At 43.6% G+C, this 22107-nt stretch overlaps 2 long non-coding RNA genes and 1 other non-coding gene across 3 annotated transcripts in view; all 3 read right to left on the bottom strand.

The window, feature by feature from the left end:
• Positions 1-1054: 1054 nt before the first annotated feature.
• LOC146422089 (U2 spliceosomal RNA) lies at positions 1055-1246 on the bottom strand. The gene has a single exon (XR_014848386.1). It is a non-coding gene; the product is annotated as a U2 spliceosomal RNA (small nuclear RNA).
• Positions 1247-5613: 4367 nt separating this feature from the next.
• LOC146422088 (uncharacterized) lies at positions 5614-7121 on the bottom strand. Its single transcript, XR_014848369.1, has 2 exons — positions 6955-7121; positions 5614-5781 (listed from the first exon to the last, which is right to left on the bottom strand). It is a non-coding gene; the product is annotated as an uncharacterized LOC146422088 (long non-coding RNA).
• A 186-nt stretch (positions 7122-7307) lies between these two features.
• LOC146422087 (uncharacterized) overlaps positions 7308-22107 on the bottom strand; it is a 31222-nt gene continuing 16422 nt past the window's right edge. Inside the window, exons 2-3 of the long non-coding RNA XR_014848373.1 lie at positions 10229-10341; positions 7308-7326 (exon numbers count right to left, since the gene is read on the bottom strand). This is a non-coding gene — a long non-coding RNA (uncharacterized LOC146422087). The remainder of the gene's footprint in view (positions 7327-10228; positions 10342-22107) is intronic.

Here is a 22107-nt window from a genome sequence, read left to right as displayed (position 1 = left end):
TGAAGCACTGACCTCTAAATCCTCCGAATTTTCCCCAAATATCGCTCCTATGATGCACATGTAGCGGTGACGCGGGTCTTTAATATGCATAACCCCGCCTTTTCCCCAGGATGCCTTTCGCACATTATGTCATCTATTTAGCATAACCCCGCCCATTTCTCCCAGGATGCCACTTGAGCGTCGATGTCTCAATTTTGCAAAACCACGCCTGTCTCCCCAAACCCCGCCCATGCCCATCTAATTTGCATTTACCTCACGAGGCGCGGCTCGCGCCCGGCCCGCTCTGCCGGGCGGGTTCGGGACAGCGGGGGTCGGGGGATTCCTCGCCCCTTTCTGGGGCTTTTCGGGGGCGGCAGAGGGACCCTCGGGGCTGCGGTAAGAGCAGGGGAGGGGGGAAATCCCGGGGAGGACACGGGGAACGCCCGAAAATCCCCCAAAATTGTCGCATCGCCCCCAAAATTGCTGAGGAAACCGGGGAGGTTCCGGGGGGGCTTCAGGGAATTTTCCGGCTTTGGGGACTCCCGGGATCTCCTAGGTCACCCCCAGGACCTCCCGGCCTCTGCCGAAGCGGCTCCGATGAGGTTTTGCACCTGTTTTACCTCACAAATAAACAAAACCGTGTTTTTAAAAAGAATCGAGATCTTTATTTGCATCGTAGCAACATCCGCGATCGAAGAGCTGCAAAAAAGAGACCCGCGCGGCTCCCCGCCCCGCTCCTCACCTCCCTCACGGATTTATTTGGTAAAACTGCCCAAATGCCCTCCCCGATGCATTTAAACAACATTATTATCCTTTATTTCCCTCAGAAAAAGTTTAAACTCACCCGGAAAGCGGCGAAATCACGGAGTTTAACCCAAAAGAGTGCGCGCGGGAGGCGCCGCCGTCTCGCGGCACCTGCGAGGGGAGAGAATCAGCGCCGCCCGAGCCTGGCAGCCGCTCGGGAGGCGGAGAAGCGTTATTGCAGCAGAAAAGGGTGGGCGATAGTGCGGGACAGCTTCGGCAACTCCCACTATTTCTGATTTTAATCTGTTTTTAACCAAGCCAAGGTCCCCGGCGGGGGTACACCGTACCCGGAGGTACCGCAATACCGGGAAGATGCGCGGAGCGGAGGGATGCAAGCTCCGAATCCAACTCCCAAACACTAAAATCGGTCTAACATAGAGTTCTCTCATCGAGGATGTGTCAGATATTAAACTGAAAACAACAAACACTACTCTTGATCTTAGCCATAAGGCCGGCAAGCGATGCCCGTCGCTTTCCGCGCTCCCGCCCGCACCCCGCTCGCCTCACGCACAACTCACGGCGACCATTTCTCCGCTCTCCAGCTCTTTCGCAGCTCTACCCGCACCCTTTCCCGCTCGCCTGCCGCCCTTTCCGCCCGCGCTGCTGGGGCGCTGAGCCTTAAATCCCCCAAAATTCGCACCCGCGCCTGAATTTCCCGTGGTGCCGTTCGCTGAGCGAGTTCTGAGATTTGCATAGCCCCGCCCATTTCTCCCAGGGTGCACCTCGGGCATGAGGTCATGCCGATTTGCATAACCCCGCCCATTTCTCCCAGGATGCACCTCGGGCATGAGGTCATGCCGATTTGCATAACCCCGCCCATTTCTCCCAGGGTGCACCTCGGGCATGAGGTCATGCATATTTGCATAACCCCGCCCATTTCTCCCAGGGTGCACCTCGGGCATGAGGTCATGCATATTTGCATAACCCCGCCCATTTCTCCCAGGGTGCACCTCGGGCATGAGGTCATGCCGATTTGCATAACCCCGCCCATTTCTCCCAGGATGCACCTCGGGCATGAGGTCACGCATATTTGCATAACCCCGCCCATTTCTCCCAGGAGGCACTTCGGGCATGAGGTAATGCAGATTTGCATAACCACGCCCCCCTCCCCCAGCCTCCGCAAACCCCGCCCACGCCCCCCTCCCCCAGCCTCCGCAAACCCCGCCCATAGCCTCCTCATTTGCATTTCCCTCACGAGGCGCGGCTCGGCCCCGGCCCGCTCTGCCGGGCGGGTTCGGGACAGCGGGGGTCGGGGGATCCCTCGCCCCTTTCTGGGGCTCTTCGGGGGCGGCAGAGGGACCCTCGGGGCTGCGGTAAGAGCAGGGGAGGGGGAAATCCCGGGGAGGACACGGGGAACGCCCGAAAATCCCCCAAAATTGTCGCATCGCCCCCAAAATTGCTGAGGAAACCGGGGAGGGTCCGGGGGGGCTTCAGGGAATTTTCCGGCTTTGGGGACTCCCGGGATCTCCTAGGTCACCCCCAGGACCTCCCGGCCGCTGCCGAAGCGGCTCCGATGATGTTTTGCACCTTTTTTACCTCACAAATAAACAAAATCCGTGTTTTTAAAAAGAATCGAGATCTTTATTTGCATCGTAGAAACATCGGCGATCGAAGAGCTGCAAAAAAAAAGCCGTGCGGCTCCCCGCCCCGCTCCTCGCCTCCTTCACGTGTTTATTTCATAAAACTGCCCCAAATCCCCTCCGAGATTCATTTAAACAACATTAATATCCTCTATTACCCTGATATAAATCGGAAACCCCCTCAGAAAGCGGCGAGATCCCGGAGTTTAACCCAAATAGCACGCAAAAGCACGGGGGAAGCGCCGCCATTTCGCCGCACCCTGCGAGGAGAAGGGAGGAGAGAATCACAGCCGCCCGAGCTTTGTAGCTTCACAGGGGTCCGGAGAGCTGCGGTTTACCCTTAAGTGCGGATAATCACGTTTACTCGGGTTTAAATGTGTTTTTAACCGACCAGAGGTCCCCGGCGGGGTGCACCGTTCCCGGAGGCACCGCAATACCCGGACCACGCGCGGAGCGGAGGGAGCAAGCTCCGGATCCAAGTCCCGAGCCCAAAAATCCTGTAATATAAAGTCCTCCCATCGAGGACTTGTTCCCGAGCTCCTCCCACGCTGTCTCCCGCTCCCCTGCCCACGCCTCACAAGCACAGAGCCCTGGAACCCCGCAAATCTCACAGCCACCCTTCCGAGCATCCCCTTTGTGCTGTCACTGTTGAATCCGCACAGCCCCACCCCCGGCTCTCCCTCCCGTCCGCATTCGGGTTCCGCCCCGGAAAAGAGGGGACGCCGGGGGAGGCGCCGGGGGAGGCGCGGGGAGCGCGGGGAGGCGCCGGGGGAGGCGCCGGGGGAGGCGCCGGGGGAGGCGCCGGGGGAGGCGCCGGGGGAGGCGCCGGGAGGCGGCCGGGAGGCGCCGCCGGGCGGCCGGGAGGCGCCGGGGGAGGCGCCGGGGGAGGCGCCGGGGGAGGCGCCGGGGGAGGCGCCGGGGGAGGCGCCGGGGGAGGCGCCGGGGGAGGCGCCGGGGGAGGCGCCGGGGGAGGCGCCGGGGGAGGCGCCGGGGGAGGCGCCGGGGGAGGCGCCGGGGGAGGCGCCGGGGGAGGCGCCGGGGGAGGCGCCGGGGGAGGCGCCGGGGGAGGCGCCGGGGGAGGCGCCGGGGGAGGCGCCGGGGGAGGCGCCGGGGGAGGCGCCGGGGGAGGCACTGCGGCCACGGGGGCGGGCGGGAGCGGAGCCGCAGCCGGTGGTACGGCTCGTGTCCCTGCGGGCAGCGGCAGCGTGTCTGTGAATCGTCCCCAAAGCCGCCTGCCTCCCCGCGCCCCGCTGAGCCTGCTCGGGTGTCCCAGCGGGGTCCTGTCAGGGACAGATCACCTTTGCTTTTTCTAAGGTCTGTGATGAATAGTTTAGAAAAGTGGCAGCGAGATTTTTCGTAATTGTAATTTATTTGCGTTTGAAGTGTGAAGCGTGTGTCATTGTTTTGTGCTTTTTAGCAGTTTCCATGCGAGGATAAATGCGGTGGAAGACGGCAAATGAAGCCAAGAGGCTGGAATAGGATGCTTGAGGCCCATGACCAGCACAGGTCAGAAAATAATTAAAACCCCAGGTTATAAAAATACCAAAGTAAAAGCCCAAAGGGTATTGTGAGCTGCTAGACTGTGCTCAGAGAAATCCCAAACACCTGTCCCGTTTTCCTATTGTCAGTTGAACATGCAAAAATCTAAGAGTTGCCCCAAGGATCCTGTCAGTGGGAGGTGGTCATGGGATAACCTGTTTTTGAAGGCATTTTCCACACCCTTAAAAGTGTGGATAGGCGTAGCGTTCGGTACGAGCCGGGCTGCAGTTGCATTCCAAAAAGCGTGTTCTTCGGTCACTAAAATTTCTGGGTTTTTGGTGGGTTTTCCTGAAAAATGCCTTGTATCCCTCTGAGCTTTGCTTTGGAAAGGACTGAACGATTTTTACGGTTCTGCAGGGACCTCTGCCTGGAATGTCCTGGGTGTCCCGGTTCAGCTGCCTAGGGTGGCATGAAGGTGGTGTTGAAGATACTGGATAAATTTTGGCTGCAGGAGCTGCCAGCAAGCAGGCTCTTCAGAGCCAGAGCTTCCCAGGATGGCAAGACTGTCATTGTGGCAGTCCCGAAAGCAGTATCCAATGTGACTAGTTGCAGAGCTCTATAAAACAAGTGTGACATTTCTTACAGTTTTGGGCCCAGTGGGTCTAAGGTGGCTTTTATTAAACCGGAGAGCTGGATTTTTTAGTCCTGCTGAGAGAGTTCAGCATCACCTTATTAAGCAAGGAAAAACTGCGTGGTAAGTGCAGGCTGATGCAATTTATTTTTGCTTATTACTCCCCATGATTCCTTTAATAAATAAACTCCTAATGAAAAGTGTGAATGTGTTAATTATTTCTCTGTTTGATCAGCAATAGAATGCATTAGTAAACATTTGTGGGAGAGGCATGGGGAGCAGCAGAAGGGAGAAGGGTGTGGGAGACAGAGCCCGGTCCCAAGGTGGGTTGCTGGCGGTGGCATAGGAGGGGATGTCAGAGAAATACAGGTAAATGTGTACAGGGTGCAGAGCCCCAGGGTAGTGCCTCCGCTGGGGGAGTGAGAGCGTGTCCAGGACAGGTGGGGTATGGAGCGGCGAGCCCTAACCGGGATGGGGGGTGAACCCATGGGCCACGAGCAGAGTCCTGGCTACCGTGTGAATTGTTACCACACAAGGTTAGTGGAGCCGAAGGTCACCCCAGGAGAGGTGCAGCCCGCAGTCCCTATTGCCGAGTCCCACCACAGGCTTACAAAACCAGGATTTGGGCTCCAGAGCTGACAGGTGTTGTGTTGTCCAGGGCAGCACTTGGCACCACAGGGCTGTAGGGGGCTGTGGAGCAGGTGGGGGGCCGTGGCCCATTAGCTGAAAGAAAGGATGAGTGAGAGGTATTGAGGGCAGTGGGTGATGCAGCCCCCTGCTTCCCAGAGTGCCATTGAAAGCTCCCCCTTTCAGGGTGTGCCTAAGAACATCTGCCGTGTAATCTTGTGCCTGCAGGAGGAATTTTTGCCAGGGCAGCTGTGTCTAACCCCAAGGTGAACCTATATCCCATACGGGCCTAGGTAGGATCTGGGCTGGTGACAGCCGTGGTATAGTTGCCCGTGATCCCCCAGAACCCAGATTTGAGGTCAGAATTTGCAATTTTTGTAATGTAAGAAGGGGTAGCACCAAAGCCAGAAGTTTTTAAAAGTTCAAAGTGTGTCTGTTCAGCATTGAAATGGATACATACTTGATCAGGAGAGTTTTTTAATGTATGTTGTTAGATTTTACAGACATGAGGAATTTCTTTGAAGGCATAGAATTTCATTTATTTAGTGTATTGTTTGTATGAATACCTGAAGGTTTTCTACAGCTACAGAGCGGCATCTCGCGTCTGGATTTTGTTCCACGGTGAGCCAGAGGGAGAAGCAGCACTTCCCAAATTCTTCTGGAGCAGTGCTAATTGCAGTCCTTTAAACCTGCATTAAAAAGGCAACATGTGAAATGAGAAGAGCAATTACGAAAAGAGGAAAAAGAAATGTTGAGCTAGGGAGGTGTTGCCATTTTTCTGCTGTTCCTTTATGACAGCGATCTTGTAGGCAGTAAGAAAAGTATTAGGATTTGAATAATGGAAGGTATGAAATGGACCTAAAGTGTAGGTAAGGAAAGGCAAATGCTATTGTAAAATCTTCCTTGGGGCACCATACAGATGAGGCAGAGAGAGAAAGAGTAATGTGTGTCCTGCATAAGCTCGTCCATGCAAGGCCAAAGCAGATAGAAGATTTTAAAGTGCAAACACAAGTGTTGTGTATGTAAATGAACCAATGAAAGAGCTTAACTTATAAGGCAGGATGATATATAGGACAGAATGTAAAAAAAGAATAAATAGATCTATTAGCTGTTCTGTACAAAGTCTAATCAGATATCAGATATTAATGTAAAGAGAGGTTTGATATGAGTAGATGTGTACGGTTAGAGCGTAGAAGTCTGATGTGATATTGAAGTGTCAAAATGTACAAGTTGAACATTGTAAATACGTGGCTCGTGTCTTAGGAGAGGTTCCATAAGTGTCAATGGATTTGTAAGTATTTTCTCTATAATAAGTGCAAATAGATATAATGTAAATAGATGAGTGTAAGTATATAAAATTTTAGGGGGTGGGAATAAGAAAACAGTTTTGAGAAAAGGTTTCGTTGTATCGCTTCATGAATAGTGGAAGATTTCCGTTTCTCGGAAGGTCCAAACAGTAGAATGTTTTTCATAGAGTGCACAGACCGACGCAGCCAGAATCCAAAAGTGTGCAGATTGTCAGGGGCATAAAGAAAATCCAAAAGCCATAATTTTCATGTTGAGGAAAAGCACTGGAATCTGCTGACATGTAGAATTTTGAAAAAGCAACCTCCTTGTCTGGAAATTTCACATTCTAGATACAGAAAAAAGCACCAGGCTGGCAAACACAGCAGGGTGTGGTGACAGTGGGTCAGTTTGGAGGTATGGCCGTGGGTGATCTGGTGCCGGGGCAGTTAGACAGCAGGGTGTGGTGACAGTGGGTCAGTTTGGAGGTACGGTCGTGGGTGACCCGGCGCCAGGTCAGTTAGGCGGAGCGCTTTGATTATCGTGGGTGCATCTGCTGCCACCGGTTACCTGGGGAGTTCCACTGCTGCTGGGGAGTTCCACCGCTGCTGTCATTGCCACCACGGGCCTTGGCCTCGTCCCGGCTCAGAGGTCGTTCTTCCTGGCTTTTCTTTGCCGCCTCCCCAAAGTGCTGCTGCCTCCCTCTCCACCCTGCCCTGCTGTGGCCAGCTGCAGTGTGCAGAGGCTGTGCTCTGCCAGGCCCCCTGTGTGGAAGCAGAGAAGCTGCAGTGGTGGCAGCATCAGTCCTTGCAGGAGATGCTGCATTCATTGGGGTCAAGTGGCTGTCTTGACAGTGGTGAAGATTCTTGAGAGCTCTTATGCTGTCAGGTACTCCCCCGAGCGTGTCCTCGAGGTAGAGAGGAGATGTGGCCACGGTCATTGCTGTGGGGGAAGAAGAGATTTGATGTGGTTATTGTCCTCACTTCCTTTAATATCATTGGTGCAGTATTTCGATAGATGTGGTGTCCTGAAGCAGGAGTTACAGGTGTTGTTGTGGGTAGTGAAAAATTGACATGAATGTAAAGAACCGATTGTTAGGATTGGTATCAGTATAGCTTGGTGTTCTTAGTCCCACAGCAGGTTTGTAAAAGGTTGAAACAGTCCTTTTTTTTCCCAGAAAACCTGACTGAGTGGAGTGAGGTAACACAGAGGCGATCTAGTGTATCTTGAGGCTCGTTATGAAGTGTTGTCAGATGGTTTTTATGATGTTAGGAGGCATTTGCCACGGTGTGCAGGTCAGAAGGGTGGAAAAGTTTGTTACGTGTGTAAAAGAGGCACCGTTTGCAGCCAGGTTCCAAATGTGGTATTGTAGCTGAAAAGTGTGCATGCTGCAGGAATCCTGTGAGATGAAAGGTGTAAAGAAGCAGAGCTCTGTGTGCACTTGGATTCCTGCAGACTGCCTATCTTACCTGAGGGTGGCGATGTGCCATCGCTGTGGAAAAGAGCCATGGATTGCCAGCCAGGTGCCCACGGGCAAATGTGGGATTTTGTATTGTAAAGTTGTGCAAATGTCAGGATTTGTGCCAGACAGAAGCGGCTAGGAACTAGGTGTGAGGCTGGCCTTGGACTCCTGGGTGTGTTGTGTCAACTGTGTGCAAGGATTTCCTAGCTGTTGAAATGAGGCAGTGGTTTGAGGCAGGTTCGATCAGCAGGAAGAGGGAGGGAGATCACACTTATGAGCAATGATGAAAACCTTTTCAGGGAAGAGATGTCAGAGTCCTATTTCAAAGAATAAATATCTTGTGTGGCTTACGTGGCAAATAATAAAAATAGATGAATGACGTCTTGCCACTGAATTGTAAAGAAGTCATCAGTGAAGGTGCTGACATCTAAACCTAAGTTTTCTCCCTAGGTTTTGAGAAGGATCCCTGTCAGAATGCAGCATCTCAAGCTAACCTAATACCAGAACTGTGGTGATCAGAGAGGTGTTAATTGCATAAAGGGAAGCAAAGTATCGCTCATATGTTTTGGTCACAGTGACATGAGTTCATCCACACCAAACAGTTCTATCAGAAGCGTGGCCTGGGCCGCTCACACCTTCAGATGGAACAATTATACAACCAGCACCTGCAAATGTTCTCTTTGGGATAATTTTTTTTTACTTTTTTTCCTTTTTTTGTTTTACTTGCGTCTCTCTGATCTGGCCAAGTGGTACAGTGAGCGGAACAGAGGCTGAGAATCGGCCACCATGTGAGCTGTGTGGCATTTCCTACCGTGGTTGAAGTAAACCTTCTGAACCATGTTTCAGTGTGTCATACAGGGAACAGGGGAGGATGGTTATTGCAGTTATTGTTTCCTCAGCAACATGAGATATGTTATTCCTTTAACATGGCATTGAAAGAGTTAGCAAAACTATTTTTTTTTCTCTTAGGCCATTTGAAAGCCAAATTTCTGTACATGGATAATGGATGAGGTGCAGTTCTGTAAGGCTCACGTAAGGGAGCCTTACGAATCAGAATTAATCCCGAAGTGTATTTCTGCAGGCTACGCACGTGGTATGCAGTTGACACGCAGGTAATAAGCATGTGCAGGTATAAGGCTAAGCACCTTATGTACCGTCCAGTATGAGATAAAATATTTGGAGACATGTGTACCAGTTTTGAGATCAGCATAGCCACATTTGTAATGTAGGAAGTGGTAGCAACATCAACCAAACCCTGAAGTTTTCAGGAGTTTAAAGCGATGCTGTTCTGTATTGAAATTGATGCAGACTAGATGTGCCAATATTTCTATGTATGAAGCCAGATTTGCAAAGCATGGGAACTGTTCTCCAAGGGAAAGTATTTCATGAATTTTTTCTGCTCTTTCTAGCCATACCTGGAGGTTTGCGCACCGAGGGACCGGCACCTTCCGACCGGATTCCGTGCTCCAATGAGCAAGGTAGGGAAGTAGCAGTTCACAAGTCCTTCCGCAGCAGGGAGAATTGCAGGCCCTTAAAGGTGCACAGAAAAGAGCAGCTATGAGATGGGAAGAGCCAATAGATAAAGAGTGAAAAACAACATCTTGAGCTAGGGAAGTTCTACAATTTTTCTGCTGTCCATTTATGATCGTGCTCTTCCACGTACTAGAAAAAGTTTCAGGATGTAAAGAATTTAGGGAATGAAATGGAAATGAAATAGAGGGTATCAAAGCAAAAAGGCCCTGCTAAATATTCTTTGGGAAACTCTGGCCATGAAGGAGAGAGAGAAAGAACAAGGAGTTTCCTGAATGAATTTACAGAAAACAAATCCCAGTGCCTCTTTCTAGGTAAGTGTGGACATTGGCTATGTTGTAAAAGAGGAACTGTAATTATCAGAAGTATGCAGAGGTATGAAAAAAAAGCTCTAACCAAGTGCAAAATGTCAGAGGTACAGGCTTCCAAGCTTCCCTCAGGTGCAGTTTTCTGTGCTCGGTACCAGCAAGGCAGGGAAGAGGGAAAGAACTTTGAGTTTTTTTTCCTTAGGGAAGGACATGTGTCCAGGTGCCTGCAGTGCATTGTTGCTTCAGAAGTGTGGTTTTTGAGCCTCACTATCAGTAAGAAGTAATTGTTCACGTGTTGTCGCTGGAGTAGCTGAAGCATGTTCCATAATGACCAAATGCAGGTAAGCCAGCTCTTGCAGGAATATTGAAAAGATCATCTGCCTTGCAGCAAAGCTGTTGTCTACCTTTCTGGGTGGACATTTATGGGCAATGCCCAGTACACAGTGCCTTCCAAAAATAGTTATGAAAATGAAGGAGATGACCTAGATAGATAGTAAAAAGGAAGTGTTGCGTTGAAGAAAGGATAATTGAAGAAAGCACCCACCTTTCAATGCGGATCATCCCAGAGCCGTAGCCACAATGTCAGGCCCGTAAGAATTTCTTGCCAAGAGTCAGAATGGAGTTCAGAAGTGCTGTAGAAGCAGGTGGTTTGACTTGCTAAAGAAGAGAAAGAAATGATATGAATTTACCCAATGTGGAAGGCTTTGTACCTTTTTTTTCTTTTTGCAGGTATTAATGTAGTGTCCTGCAACGAGAAAAATAGGGTAGGGAGGGGTCAGGCAATAAATGTAAGGAAACGGTCCTGCATTTTTAATTGGAAGCATGCAAAAATAAATTTTCAGAGCAATATAGCTGGTCGCTAGTGTGAAATCTGTGTAATAATATGTTGGAGTATAGGTATGTGTATTTTGTAAGTAGTATATGTTATTTGTGTGTGCGGTGTTAGTCGAGGCGGTCGTTTGCAGGTTTGTGTCGGGCTTTAAAAGGGAGAGGGTGTCCCGCGGGGCCCCGAGCCGGCGGCGCCGCGCTCCCTCGCCACGCTCCCTCCCCGCGCTGGGGGCCGCCGAGTCAGCCCCCCCTCCCGCGGCGGCCCCGCCCCGACCTGTGTCACCGCCGCCGCCGCCGCCGCCGCCATCCGCTGCGTGCCGAGGGCCACGTTTAAGGATCCGGGAGGGCCGGGGCGGGGGGTGCCGAGGGGGGCGGGGGGGCGTGTCCGCCGTATAATCGACCGCGGCGGTGCCCGCCCCGGCACAGGCGGATCCCGCCAGCCCCCCGCGCCGTCCAGAGCACCGCACGCTTCAGCAGAAGCCCGCAAAGCCCGGAAAATGCTGCGGTGGCACCCTCGGAGTCGGCATTTCGTTCAGGCGGCACAGTAGACGTATATTCCCTCAGAAAAGACCCCGCGGCCGCCAATTTTTAACTCGGCAACAGCGCGCATGTGCGAACGATGCCGACGCCATTTTGGTAGTCCAGTGCATTGCGCATGTGCGAAATAGGGGCCGGATCGAAATTAAAAAGTCGGATTTCGCGCTTTTGGGACATTTCTGCTGGCCGCAAACAGCTGCGAAGGCGTCCCGTATGCCGTTCGCGTCACCCACGGGCGGCGGCAACCGCGCGAGAGGCGGAAAAAGCCGGCATTTGCCGATCGCTTTCGGGAAAAAATGTCGTCCGCGTCAAACCGCAGCGCGCACTCCACCCGCCCCCAAAGGCCACTCCGCACCGTTTCGCAGCGCCGGGGAAGCCCGCCAAGCAGCCGAATAGCAGTTTTCGGGGTCAGGACTCCGCGGCCGCCATTTTGGAAGTGTAGTGCACTGCGCATGCTCGAGTGATGCCGACGCCGTTTTGTTAGTGCAGTGCACTGCGCATGCTCGAGTGATGCCGACGCCATTTTGGTAGTCCAGTGCAGTGCGCATGCCCGAGTGATGCCGACGCCATTTTGGTAGTCCACTACATTGCGCATGCCCGAGTGATGCGGGCGCCATTTTGGTAGTCCAGTGCATTGCGCATGCTCGAGTGATGCGGGCGCCATTTTGGTAGTCCAGTGCACTGCGCATGCTCGAGGGATGCGGGCGCCATTTTGGTAGTCCAATGCACTGCGCATGCGCGAGCGATGCTGACGCCATTTTGGCAGTCCAATGCACTGCGCATGCTCGAGCGATGTCGGCGCCATTTTGGTAGTCCAGTGCACTGCGCATGCTCGAGTGATGCCGGCGCCATTTTGGTAGTCCAGTGCACCGCGCATGCTCGAGCGATGCCGGCGCCATTTTGGTAGTCCAGTGCACCGCGCATGCTCGAGCGATGCCGGCGCCATTTTGGTAGTCCAGTGCACTGCGCATGCTCGAGTGATGCCGACGCCATTTTGATAGTCCAGTACACTGCGCATGCTCCAAGGATGCGGACGCCATTTTGGTAGTCTAGTGCATTGCGCATGTGCGAAATAGGGGCCGGATCGAAATTAAAAAGTCGGATTTCGCGCTTTTGGGACATTTCTGCTGGCCGCAAACAGCTGCGAAGGCGTCCCGTATGCCGTTCGCGTCACCCACGGGCGGCGGCAACCGCGCGAGAGGCGGAAAAAGCCGGCATTTGCCGATCGCTTTCGGGAAAAAATGTCGTCCGCGTCAAACCGCAGCGCGCACTCCACCCGCCCCCAAAGGCCACTCCGCACCGTTTCGCAGCGCCGGGGAAGCCCGCCAAGCAGCCGAATCGCCGTTTTCGAGGTCGGGACTCCGCGGCCGCCATTGTGGAAGTGTAGTGCACTGCGCATGCTCGAGTGATGCGGGCGCCATTTTGGTAGTCAGTGCACTGCGCATGCTCGAGTGATGCCGGCGCCATTTTGTAGTCCAATGCACTGCGCATGCTCGAGCGATGCCGGCGCCATTTTGGTAGTCCAGTGCACTGCGCATGCTCGAGTGATGCGGGCGCCATTTTGGTAGTCCAATGCACTGCGCATGCTCGAGTGATGCCGACGCCATTTTGGTAGTCCAATGCACTGCGCATGCTCGAGCGATGCCGGCGCCATTTTGGTAGTCCAGTGCACTGCGCATGCTCGAGCGATGCCGGCGCCATTTTGGTAGTCCAATGCACCGCGCATGCTCGAGCGATGCCGGCGCCATTTTGGTAGTCCAATGCACTGCGCATGCTCGAGCGATGCCGGCGCCATTTTGGTAGTCCAGTGCACCGCGCACGTGCGAAACGGGCGCCGCCATAATAATGGACGCGCCCGTTCCTTTACGGCCGCCGCCATCTTTTGTACGGAAAAAATCAGGACCTCTCGCTCTAGGTGACTACTTTAGGCGCCCGATGGAAATAAAAAAAATGGATTTTACGGTTTTGAGGCATTTCCGCATTTGCAAAGCAGGGTCCCGGGAATCGGAATCGCTCCGTTCCACGGTAGTAAACGTGCACACTGAGGTAGGACTGGTGAAGCGTTAGTTCCTTATCTCGGTCACGACGTGACAGAATCCGGCCAGAAGCCGGCAGCGTGGAGCCGTAGAAAGCGGCAGGCGCGGGTAGAAGTAAAAAGTTGAGGTAGTACTCGCCATTAGAGAACATTTTTCAGGTTTTTAAAATGTGTCGGAATAGATATAAAAATGGTCCCATCAAGCTCGTATCCATTGGAATCGAACGCGACTTTAAAGCGTTAAAAAGTTCGGGGGACGGGACGACACGCTGGGCTCCGCCGATCGGAAAACATTTTTCGGAAATTTTCGATCAAACGCCGGACGCTAAACGCGAGAGCCTTAGCGAAGGGCACGTCCCGAAAGGCGCGGGTACAGAAACGGGGCTTTCAAAGGGCCTATAGAAAAAGAAAGGAGCTTTAGAGACGGTTTAAAGGGCATCTTAAGGGAAGCACAGGCGTCATCGGGCCGAGGGAAGGATAAGAAGCACGGGGATTGGCGGGAAGGGACGGTAGTCCCAGAGCGGCATGGAAAGGCATAATTGTAATTCCCAGGCGTTAATAAGAATTGAAAGCGGAAGGGAAGCGGGGCCGAGGAAGACGCGGAGAGGCGGGCTCGGGGCCGAGGTAACGTTCAGGAACGTAGATCGGCTAAGGCGCCCGGCGAGGCGCCTCGTGATAAGAAAGGAGAGCGTCACATTTAATTTTTTTTTTCCCGTAAGGCCAATGTAAAGAGTTTGAAGGTAAACGGCGAGGCGTAGGACAGGCGCAGCGGAAATCCTCCGAGAAGCCCGCAAGGTATTCGCTTTCAGCATTTGTTAGCGGTGCAATTTGCTAATTTGCTAATTGGAAAGGAGAGCATTTTTGATGGTAGGGATGCAAGGTACGTGAGCGAGGTATGAGGTTTGAGAGGTACTAGAAAGCGTTGACAAAATTTCAGTGTGGAAGCGTGAGGAGACGGTTGTACTTGTATACATCCATCTATATATACAGGCATATATATAGATTTCTATACACACACGTATATATACACAGACACATATACAAACACACATGTATATATATATACATGTATATATACACACACGTATATATACACACATGTATATATACACACATGTGTATATATATAGACATATATGTATGTATACACACATGTATATAGACACACATACATATATATACACCCATGTATATATACACACATGTGTATATATACACACATATGTATGTATACACACATATGTATATATACACATATGTATATATACACACATACATATACATACACACGTATATATACACACATGTGTATATATACATACATATGTATATATACACAAATGTATATATACACACATGTATATATGCACACACACATATGTATGTATGCACATATGTTTATATACACACATGTATACATACACAAACATATATATACACACACATGTATATATATACACATATGTATATACAGACGTATGTATATATACACATCTGTATGTATACGCACACATGTATATATACACACATATATATACACTACATATATATACTGACATATATATACACACACTCATATATATACACACATGTATATATACACACATATATACAGACACATATATACACACCCCTATATATATACACACATGTATATATACCTACATATGTATATATACACACATATATACACACACGTATATACACGCATATGTATACATACCCACACATGTATATATACACACACATGTATATATACACACATATGTATATATACCCACACATGTATACATACCCACACATGTATATATACCCACACATGTATACATACCCACACATGTATATATACACAGATATGTATACATACCCACACATGTATATATACACACACATGTATATATACACAGATATGTATATATACACACACATGTATATATACACACACATGTATATATACACAGATATGTATACATACCCACACATGTATATATACATACACATGTATATATACACAGATATGTATACATACCCACACATGTATATATACACACACATGTATACATACCCACCCATGTATATATACACACACATGTATATATACACAGATATGTATATATACCCACACATGTATATATACACACACATGTATACATACCCACACATGTATATATACACAAACATGTATATATACACAGATATGTATACATACCCACACATGTATATATACACACACATGTATACATACCCACACCTGTATATATACACACACATGTATATATACCCACACATGTATAGATACACAGATATGTATACATACCCACACATGTATATATACCCACACATGTATATATACATACATATGTATATATACCCACACATGTATATATACACATATGTATATATACCCACACATGTATGTATACACACACATGTATATATACACACATATGTATATTGACACACATGTATGGACAGAAACATACATATACACACAGACATATATATACAGACATATATACACATATGTATAGATACACACATACGTATAGATACACACATATATACATATACACACACATATATATACACACATATGTATATATACACACACATATATATTCACACATATGTATATATACACACATATATACACACATATGTATATATTTACACACATGTATATACACACATATATATAGACACTTATGTATATATACACACATATGTGTGTATGCACACACATATATATGAACACATGTGTGTACACACATATGTATATATACACACACATATATATACACACCGTATATGTACACACACATATATATACACACCATATATGTACACACACATATATATACACACCATATATACACACACACACACACACATATATACACACATATGTATATATATACACATATATATTCACACAGACATATATATACACATATATTTACACATCTTATATATATACACACACACGCATATATACACACAGACATGTATTTACACACATATGTATATATATGCACATGTATATACATACACATATATACACACACATATATATGCACACATTTGTATATGTACACATATATGTATGTATACACATAGATATATATACACAGATATGTATATACACCTATGTATATATACACAGACATATATATAGCCACACACATGTATATACACACACACATATATATACACACACAGATATATACACATGTATATACACATATATATCTACACAGATATATATATAGATATATATACATACCACATATGTATATACACACATATGTATATAGACTCAAATATGTATACATATACATATATATACACACACATGTATATACACACCATATATATATATACTCACAGACATATATATACACACGCATATATATATGCACAGAGACATATATATACACACATATGTATATTTACACACATATGTAGAATACACAGAGATATCTATACACACATATGTATATATACAGACACATATATATACACACATATGTGTATATACACACATATGTATATATACACACATATGTATATATATATATATAGAAATAGACACACATCTGTATACACCCTATATATATACACTCACACATATATACACAGAGACACATATATATTTACACACATATGTATATCTATACACATATGTATATATACACACATATGTATATATACACACACATATATACACACAGACATATATATACAGGCATATATATACACACACATGTATATATACATAGATATGCATATATAGACACACATATACATAGACGCACACATGTATATATATATATACACATATGTATATATATACATATGTATATACACACATATGTTTATATACACACACGTATGTATACACACATGAATATATACAGAGACATCTATATACACACACATCTATATATACACACATTTATATATATACACATATGTATATACACCCATATGTATATATACACACATATATATACACACACACATATATATACACACATATGTACATATATATACATATATATACACACATATCTATATACACAGCATACATATATACTCACACACATATATATGCACACACACATATATATATACACAGACATATATATATACACACATATGCATATATAAACACATATGTATCAATATACAGAGATATCTATACACACATATCTATATATACAAACACATATATATACACACATATGTATATGTACACACATATGTATATATATCTACATAGAAATGCACAGACACCTGTATACATACTATATGTATACACATACACACATATATACAGATACCCATATATATACACACATATGTATGTATACATACAGATGTATATTTACACACATATATATACTCACACATATATACAGACATAATATATACACACAGAGATATGTAGATATGTACTCATATGTATATACACACATATGTTTATATACACACATGTATATATAGAGACATGTATATATACACACACGTGTATATACACACATGTATATATACATAAACGTATATGTGCACACACATCTATATACACACACATGTATGTTTACACACATATATATACACAGACCCATATATATACAGACATATAGATATATACATACACACATGTATATATGTACTCATATGTGTACACACAAATATGTATATACGCACACATATGTATGTATACATACAGATGTATATTTTCACACATATATATACACATACACATATATACAGACATATATATATAGACACACACACATATGTGTATATGTACTCATATGTATATACTCACATATCTTTATATATACACATGTATATATACAGACATGTATATATACACACACGTATATATACAGACATGCATGTATAGACACATGTATATATATACACATGTATATATACAGACATGTATATATACACACACATCTATATAGACACACATATATATACACACATGTATATACACACCCATGTATATATACACACACGTGTATATACACATACATATGTATATATACACACACATGTATAGACACACACATACATATACACACACACATATATATACAGACATATATTTACATATGTATAGATACATACATATGTATAGATACACACATATATACATATACACACACATATATACAGACATATGTATATATACGCACACATATATATACAGACATATGTATATATACGCACACATATATATACAGACATATGTATATATACGCACACATATATATACACATATGTATATATACACACACATGTATAGACACACACATATATATACACACACAGAAATATATACAGACATATAGACACATATGTATAGATACACACATATGTATAGATACACACATATATACATATACACACACATATATATACACATATATATATAGACATATGTATATAGACAGACACATATATATACAGACATATGTATATAGATACACACATATGTATATATACACACATATGTATATATACACACATATGTATATATACATATATACATCCATACATATACACACACAGAGATATATATACACACACAGATATAGATACACACACACAGATATACACAAATATATATACAGACATATGTATATATACACATATATACATATACACACATACATATACACACACACATATATACACACGTGTATATACACACATATATATACACCCCCATATGTATATAAACAGACACATATATATAGACCCATATACATACCTACATATGTATACACACACATAGGTATATATACACACATGCATATATACCCATATATATACACCCCCATATGTATATAAACACACAAATATATATAGACATATATACATACCTACATATGTATATACACTCATATGTATATATGCACATATATGTATATATACACACATGCATATATACACATATATATACACCCCCATATGTATATAAACACACACATATATATAGACATATATACATACCTACTTATGTATATACAGACATATGTATATATAGACTCATATGTATATACACACGTATATATATATACACACATATATATATAAAGAGATATTTTTATACACTCATGTATTTATACATATATATGCATATGTACACACATATAGATACAGACACACATATATCTACACAGACACATATATTTATAAACACATATGTATATATATACACATATAGATATATACACAGACTCACTTGTATATACATGCACACATATATATGCACACCATGTATATATACACACACTCAGATATGTATACACATACATGTATATACACAGACATATGTATATATACAGACACGTATATATACACAGATCCACATATATATGCCTTTACATATATGTATACACAGACACACCTGTATATATACACACACATATATACAGACACATATATATACACAGATATATATACACAGATATATATACACACACATATATATACACACACATATATATATACACACACATATATATACACACACATATATATACACACACATATATATACACACACATATATATACACACACATATATATACACACACATATATATACACAGACAGATACATATATACTCACAGATATAGAAGCACACACTTATATACACATGTATATAAACACACATATGTATTTACACACAGACATATGTATATACACACAGATATGTATATACACCCCCATACGTATATACACACACACATATATACCCTGAGTTGTATATATACACACCATATATATACACACACACATATATACGCATACATATGTATATACATACCATATATATGTACACACACAGACATCTGTATACATGGACACACATATATGTACACACACACATACATATGCACACATATGTATATACTTACCATAAATATGTGCACACACACACACATATATATACATGCACACACATATATATACACACACGCATACATATGCACACATATGTATATACTTACCATAAATATGTGCACACACACACACATATATATACATGCACACACATATATATACACACACGCATATATATACATACACACATGTATGTATACACACACATATGTATATATACACACATGTATATATACACATACACACACATACATATACACAGACATGTATGTATACACACACATATGTATATATACACACATGTATATATATACACCCGCACATATATATACAGACAGATGTATGTATACACAGACACATATGTATATATATACACACACATATATATACACACTCTCATATGTAAACACACATATGTATCTATACACACATATGTATGTATACACACACACATATATATATAGATGTGTATACAGACATATGTATATATACACACATGTATATATACACAGACACACATATATATCCACACACATATATGTATACACACACATGTGTATATACACTCACACATATATATACACACAGACATATATAAATAGGCAGGCATATATATACACACACACACAGACATATATATATACATAGACATGTATATACACACCATATATATGTATACACACACACACATATATATAAACGCACACACATATATACACACATATGTATGTATAGATATACATATGTATATATACACACATGTATATATATACACAGACATATATATATACACAGCCATATATGCACACACATATGTATGCATACACACACATATGTATATATACACACATGTATATATATATACCCACACATATATATAAACAGACATATGTATGTATACATACATATGTATGTATACTCACATACATATATAAATATACCATATGTATATACAGACATATGTATATATACACACATGTATATATACACACATACATATATAAATTTACCATATGTATATACAGACATATGTATATATACACACACGTATATATACACAGACACACATATATATCCACACGTATATATGTATACACACACATGTATATACACACAGACACATATATATACACACACATATATATATACACAGTTATGTATATACACACCAGATATATGTATACACACATACACATATATATACACGCACACACAGATATATACACACATACATATATATACAGACATATGAATGTATACACACAAATATGTATATATACACACACGTATATATTTACACACACCCATATATGTACACAGATATGCATACATACGGACATATGTATGTATACACACAAATATATATATTCACCATATGTATATACACACATATGTATATATACACAGACGTATATATACAGAGACACGCATATGTATCCACACACATATATGTATATACACACATGTATCTATACACTCACACATATATACACACACACATACACATATATACACACACATATATATATATACACACACACAGGGATATACACACACACATATATATACACACATATATACACATATATATACACAGACATATATATACACATATACACATATATATATACACACACATATTTATACACACCATATATATATACACACACAGACATATATATGCAGAGATACATATATATACACACATATGTATATATATACACATAGAGATACAGACTCATATTTATACACACCATATATATATAGACACGCACACATATATGCACTCACAGATATATATACACATATATGTATATATACACATAGAGATACACACACATATTTATACACACCATATATATACACACACACACATATATATGCACACACACATAAATATACACACGTATGTATATATATATACACATACAGATACACACAAATAGTTATACGCACTATATATATACACACACATATATATACACACGTATGTATATATATATACACATACAGATACACACAAATAGTTATACGCACTATATATATACACACACATATATATACACACATATGCATATACATACACATATAGATAC

This window comes from Lichenostomus cassidix, unplaced genomic scaffold (genome assembly GCF_008360975.1).
Source record: "Lichenostomus cassidix isolate B80296 unplaced genomic scaffold, HeHo_3.0 HiC_scaffold_47, whole genome shotgun sequence".
In the NCBI taxonomy this organism is placed as follows: domain Eukaryota; kingdom Metazoa; phylum Chordata; class Aves; order Passeriformes; family Meliphagidae; genus Lichenostomus; species Lichenostomus cassidix.
The sequence above is the reverse complement of the archived record's forward strand: the minus strand, read 5'-3'. Positions and strand labels throughout refer to the sequence as shown.